Source organism: Vombatus ursinus, unplaced genomic scaffold, assembly GCF_900497805.2.
Source record: "Vombatus ursinus unplaced genomic scaffold, bare-nosed wombat genome assembly UNPS02001419.1, whole genome shotgun sequence".
Lineage (NCBI taxonomy): Eukaryota > Metazoa > Chordata > Mammalia > Diprotodontia > Vombatidae > Vombatus > Vombatus ursinus.
The window spans coordinates 19,629,813-19,636,374 of record NW_020941197.1 but is presented as its reverse complement, the minus strand read 5'-3'; the positions used below and the strand labels follow the sequence as shown (position 1 = coordinate 19,636,374).

Sequence of the window (6,562 nt, the reverse complement as noted above, 5' to 3'; positions counted from 1 at the left end):
ACTCATTTACCAGAACACAGGCCAGGAAAGGAGTAAACACCTTGCCCTTGACAGTACCACCTTGGAAGAATTGAAAATTTACAGGTACCTAGAAGTATCTCTGAAAACAGCAGCACAAAACACCTGAAGCCTGGGATAGTACACTCTCCAGACTGGAAGCAGACCCCCTACCTTAACAAAGAGTTTAAAACTCAAGTAAACTGCCCCAGGAATATGAGCAAACTGCGCAAAAAAGTAAGACCATAAAATCTTTCTTTGTTGACAAAGAAGATCAAAACATACAACCAGCAGAAGACAACAAAGTCAAAGCTTCTAAATCCAAAGCCTCCAAGAAAAAATATGAATCAGTCCCAGGCCATGGAAGAGCTCAAAAAGGAATTTGAGAAGCAAGTAAGAGAAGTAGAGGAAAAACTGAGAATGATGAAAGAAAATCATGAAAAGCTTGCTAAAGGAAACCCAAAAAAATACTGAAGAAAAGAACACCTTAAAAAATAGACTAACCCAAATGGCAAAAGAGGTCCAAAAAGCCAATGAGGAGAAGAATGCCTTAAAAAGCAGAACTGGTGAAATGGAAAAGGAAGTCCAAAAGCTCACTGAAGAACTTCCTTAAAAATTAGTATGGAGCAACTGGAAGCTAGTGACTTTATGAGAAATCAAGACATTATAGTACAAAACCAAATGAAAAAATAGAAGACAATGTGAAATATCTCATTGGAAAAACAACTGATCTAGAAAATAGATCCAGGAGAGAGAATTTAAAAATTATTGGGCTACCTGAAAGCCATGATAAAAAAAATAGTCTAGACATCATCTTTCAAGGAATCATCAAGGAAAACTGTCCTGATATTCTAGAACCAGAGGGTAAAATAGAAATTGAAAGAATCCACTGATCACCTCCTGAAAGAGATCCCCAGAGGAAAATCCCTAGGAATATTGTAGCCAAATTCCAGAGTTCCCAAGTCAAGGAGAAAATATTGCAAGCAGCCAGAAAGAAACAATTCAAGTATTGTGGAAACACAATCCGGATAACACAAAATTTAGCAGTTTCTGCATTAAGGGACTAGAGGGATTGGAATATGATATTCCAGATGGCAAAGGATTACAACCAAGAATCACCGACCCAACAAAACTGAGCATAATCCTTCAGAGGAAAAAGTGTATATTCAATGAAATAGGGGACTTTCAAGCATTCTTGATGAAAAGACCAGAACTGATTAGAAAATTTGACTTTCAAATACAAGACTCAAGAGAAGTATGAAGAGGTAAACAGGAAAGAGAAATCATAAGGGACTTACTAAGGTTGAACTGTTTGTATTCCTGCATGGAAAGATGATATTTGTAACTCATGAGAACTTTATCAGTATTAAGGTAGTTGGAGGGGAAAATATATGTATAGATAGATTAATAGATGATAGATAGATAGATAGATAGATAGATAGATAGATAGATAGATAGTTAGATAGATAGATAGATAGATAGATGGCACAGGGTGAGTTGAAGATGAAGGGGTGATATCTGGAGAATAAAATTAAGGGATGAGAGAGGATCATACTGGGAGAAGGAGAAAGGGAGAAGTATAATGGAGTAAATTATCTCACACAAAATGACAATAAAAGGCTTTTATGGTGGAGGGGAAATGGGGGGAAGGTAAAAGGGAATGAGTGAATCTTATTCTCATTGGATTTGGCTCAAGGAGAAAATAACATGCACACTCAATTGGGTATGGAAATCTATCTTACCCTATAGGAAAATAGGGGGGAAAGGGATAAAGAGTAGGGGAGGATGATAGAAGAGAGGGTAGATTAGGGGAGAGGGTAATAAGAAGCTAACACTTCTGAGGAGGGAGAGGGTCAAAAGAGAGAACAGAATAAATGGGGGGGCAGGATAAGATGAAGGGAAATATACTTACTTTTCCACAACATGACTACTATGGAAGTGTTTTGCATGACTACACATGTTTAACCTGTATTGAGTTGCTTGCCTTCTCAATGAGGGTGGGTGGGGAGGTAGGAAGGGAGAAAATTTGGAACCCAAAATTTTAAAAACAAATGTTAAAAATTGTTTTCATATGCAACTGGGAAATAACATATACAGGCAATGGGGTGTAGAAATCTATCATGCCCTACATGAAAATAGAAGGGGAAGGGAATAAGAGAAGGTGGGGGAGATAGAAGGGAGGGCAGATTAGGGGAAGGGGTATTCAGAATGCACACCATCTTGGGTTGGGGGAGGGACAAGATGAGAAAATTTGGAACTCAAAATCTTGTGGAAGAGAATGTTGAAAACTAAAAATAAATAAATTAATAACAAGAAAAAATAAAAAGGGGTCCCTACCATACTAAAATATATTATTTTTTTTCTACAATGCAGATCTAAACCCATCACTCTCCTACTCAATGAGCTCCTTTTCCTCACTATGATCTCTAGGATCAAATATGAACCCCTCTATTGGTCATTTAAAGATCTTCACAATCTGATCCTTTCCTATATCTTGTTTTCTTATATTATATTCTTATTTAGGGTGTCCTAAATGACTTACTGTAGTTTTAAGGCTTAAAATTACAATAAGATTTTTGAAATGACCTATACTTTGCTTCTCATGTATTCTACCACAGAGCCATAAAGATTTACTTGCTTTTCGTCACATATGCTGTTTCATCTCCCATGTTTATGCACTTATATGTCTTCTAGGCCTAGAATATTTTCCCTTCCCACATCCACTTCTCAGAATCCTGGCTTCCTTTAAGACCCATCTTAAAGTACACCAGCAGGAAACCTTTCCAAGTCTCCCCTAGCTTCTAGTTCTTCATATTCTAAGGTAAACACTGGACACACAGGATTATTGTGAAGATCAAACAAGATAATATATGTAAATCATATGGCAAACCTTTAAGAACTATATAAATGTTAGCTGTGATTATTATTTTATAAGACCAAGAGATGTTCACTGAAATAGAGGTAGCAAGGTGGCACAGTAGCTAGAGTCCTGGACTTGGAGTCCGAAAGAATTGAGTTCAAATCCCATCTCAAACATTTACTAGTTGTATGATCCTGGCAAGTCACTTAACCTATTTAAGACTAAGTTCCCTCAATTATAAAATGGGGATAATAGCAGCACTTACCTCCTAAGAACCTCACAAAACAAAAACAAGATAATATTGGAAAGAGCTTTGTACACCTTGAAACCTGTATAAAAATCTAGATATTAGTGTATTGTCATTACTAGTACTAACAAAGTGCTTTGCAAACCATTAAGTGCTATATAATTGATAATTCTTGTCTTACATTATTAAAGTGCTTTACAAACTTTGAACCTCTATATAAGTGGAACTTATCTTATCTAAGAAACATACATCAAGTTATTAACAAAGCCAATACCAGGATGTTATCAGTCCACTGTTATTTTTGGATATATGTTTGCCTTATCAGCTTCCCTTGATCAGTAGCCATGGGTTTGCCATCAATTAAGTTCACTTAATATCTTCTGGAACCAATTTAAATTTTTTAGCCTCTATCATTTTGAAAGAATAATGAATTCTAAACATTTACCTTCAGTCGGGTGGCAGTTCCTCTTATTTGGACTAAAACTCCTTAATGCGACAGAGAATCTCAGATATAGGAATGCTCTAGTGAGTTTAAATTATCTATTGGGGTCCTACTTAACCTGCCCCATTTGAATGAGTGATCTCATTTATATTTGTACTACTTTCACATCCAATCAAGGAAACCAGCATTTATTAAGCACCCAGTGTGTGCCAGGCCCTATGTTAAACATAGGGGATACAAAGAAAAGCAAAAACAGTCCTTACCCTCAAGAAGCTCACACTCAAGAAACTCATGATCTAACGGGGGAAGAGAATATGGAAACAATTATGTACAAACAAGCTACATAAGGATAAATCTGGAAAAATTTCAGAGGGAAGTTATTAACCTTGAGGGAGCTCAGGAAAGGCGTCATGTAGAAGATAGGATTTTAAATGGTATTTGAAGAAAACTGGGGAAGGCAGGAGATAAAGAGGAGGAGAGACAGAGAGAATTCTAGGCATGGAGGACAGCCAATGAAAATGCTCAAAACCAAGGGATGGGGTGTCTTGTGCTGCTGTTAGGGTTGGTCACAATCCAGGTATGCCTTCTTATTCTGTATGATTCTTGTCCATGTCCACCCATCACTTCCGCAAAAAAAAAAAAAAAAAAAAAAAAAAAACCTTCCCACATGTTTGAAGCCTTCTTCTAGATCTTATAAAATTTCACAGACACTAGTGGAACATTCAGGTTCTGTATCTGAGTCTCAATACATAATTTTTTTCTAGACATGCATTTCTTTGATGATGTATTTTACATCACTTTAAAAAATGCAAGCTAACTTTGGTAATAGGCTATAGCCTACTTCTACCCTTACACATCTTTACATTGCCCCATTTGCACTACTCACTATTTTCATTTTTACAGCATCAAGAGGTATCAATGTTTGTAGCCATGTAGCTTCAAGAGGAGCTCACTGGCATGCATTGTTCAGGGTAAGGGCCTTGAGAGAGAGAGAGAGAAACTTGGAATAATCGAAAGTGATGCATTGTTTCCTTCTGCCATATTCTCTTCTGCCAAACTGCTGTACTCTAAATCCTATTATGTTGTGTCACTCACAAGATCATAGCAACATTGATTATATTGGGAAGGAACGATTGCGACCACATAGTCTCTTCATTTTACAGATGAGGAAACTAAAACCCAGGGAGGGGGACTGATTTGTACAAGTTGCCATAGGCGGTTAGCATCAAAGACAATATTTGAACCCTGGTCCTCTAAGGTTGCTGAAAGAAAGTGCTTGAGAGAGAATGGAGGAGCGAGTCCGCACCGCAGCGCGTGTTCCAAGCTCTCTGCCACCCCCTGCCCGCAGTAGCAGTAGAGCCAGACCGCCAGCGCAGAACGCCTACATCGACATCCTCCTGGGGGACGGGACCTGTCAGGATGAGGCCACAGCCCTCTATAAGGACTCACTCTTGGTCTGGGCCGCTGAAAAACCTTCGCTAATATCACGCCAGCTGAAGTAGCTGTATTGGTTGGCAAAGACCGTTCAACTTTCTTCGTACATGGGCTGATATTTGGGGGCCAGAAATGTTCAGTGATCAGCGATTCGCTGCTGCTAGATGGACAGTACATCATGGACCTTCGTACAAAGAGCACTGGGGGTGCTCCCACCTTCAACCTCACTGTTACCCCGACTGCCAAGACTCTAGTCCCCTGATGGAGAAGGAAGGTATCCATGGGGAATGATCAACAAGAAGTGTCATGAAATGGCTTTCCGTCTTCGACGCTCTCAATACCAACCCTACCTGCACCCCCTTCTTCCCCAAGGAACTTGGACCATTTCCCTCACCGCTGTTTTTTTTTGGGGGGGGGAATTCCCCCCACCCACTTGTTGCTGCCAAAACTACACCTGGGGGTAGGGCAGGTTGGATGAACAGGCGCCTGCCCCCCTTTCCTTTTGAACCTCTTTCCTGTGTGTAGTTGGGAAGTTTTTGTTTCGAAAACTTTTTTCTGGAAACTTATATTGGAATATGAATAAAAGATTCTACTAATAAAAAAAAAAGAAAAGAAAGTGCTTGAGTGCTGAAAAATGGTACTTGACTTTCCATCAGCAACACCTCACCAAGATACATACAACCACTAATAGACTAATTCAATAGACTATCCATTCAGCTGCATGCCACAATCTGGGAAATGAGCATTTTTATTCATTCATTCTTTCACTCAATTATTTATTTATTTATTCTTTAAAAAAAAATTGAGTTCCAAATTCTTTCTCTCCACTTAACACTTTCCCTATCCATTGAGAAGTCAAGCAATATGATAAACATTATACATGTGAAATCATGCAAAACATAGAAAATAAACATTTTGTAATAGTTTGATTTTTTTGTCCATGTGGAATGTTAGACTGAGCTAATCCCAATATTTGGGGTCTTGATGAAATCATTATGACATTATGTGTAAACAGGAATCTTTTCTGGATTGTAGTCTTATATCACATATTGGGAATTCCTCTTATATTTGGATTCTATGTGGGGAATATTCCACTATTATGTCAAATACAGTTGGTGAACATAGACCTCTTTGTTCTATACCTTATTTGATATTGATAATCAGAGGCTGCACATATCACAACAGTAGAAAGAGTGCTGGATTTGGAGTCACAAGACCTGGGTAAGAAACCCAGTTCTGTCACTGAGAACTTGTGTGAACCTGGGCAAATCAGCAAACTTCTTTGGTCTTTGGTTTCCCCATTTGTAAAAACAAACAAAAAAAAATAAAAAAAAAAAACAAAAAAAGAAGTCCTTTCTCTTTCTCTTTCTAAATCTCTGCTAACAGTGATACATGGAGGGCAGCTAGGTGGCAGCTAGGTGGCGCAGTCGATAGAGAACCGGCCCTGAAGTCAGGAAGACCTGAGTTCAAATGTGGCCTCAGACCAAACACTTGACTTTTACTAGCTGTGTGACCCTGGCAAGTCACTTAACCCCAATTGCCTTAAAAAAAAAGTGACACTTGACTTCAACATATGCAGGGA

The 6,562-nt window shown here is 38.5% G+C and overlaps 1 pseudogene; it reads left to right on the top strand.

The window, feature by feature from the left end:
• Positions 1-4,832: 4,832 nt before the first annotated feature.
• On the top strand, positions 4,833-5,444 carry LOC114046422 (annotated as a pseudogene).
• The last annotated feature ends 1,118 nt before the right edge of the window (positions 5,445-6,562 follow it).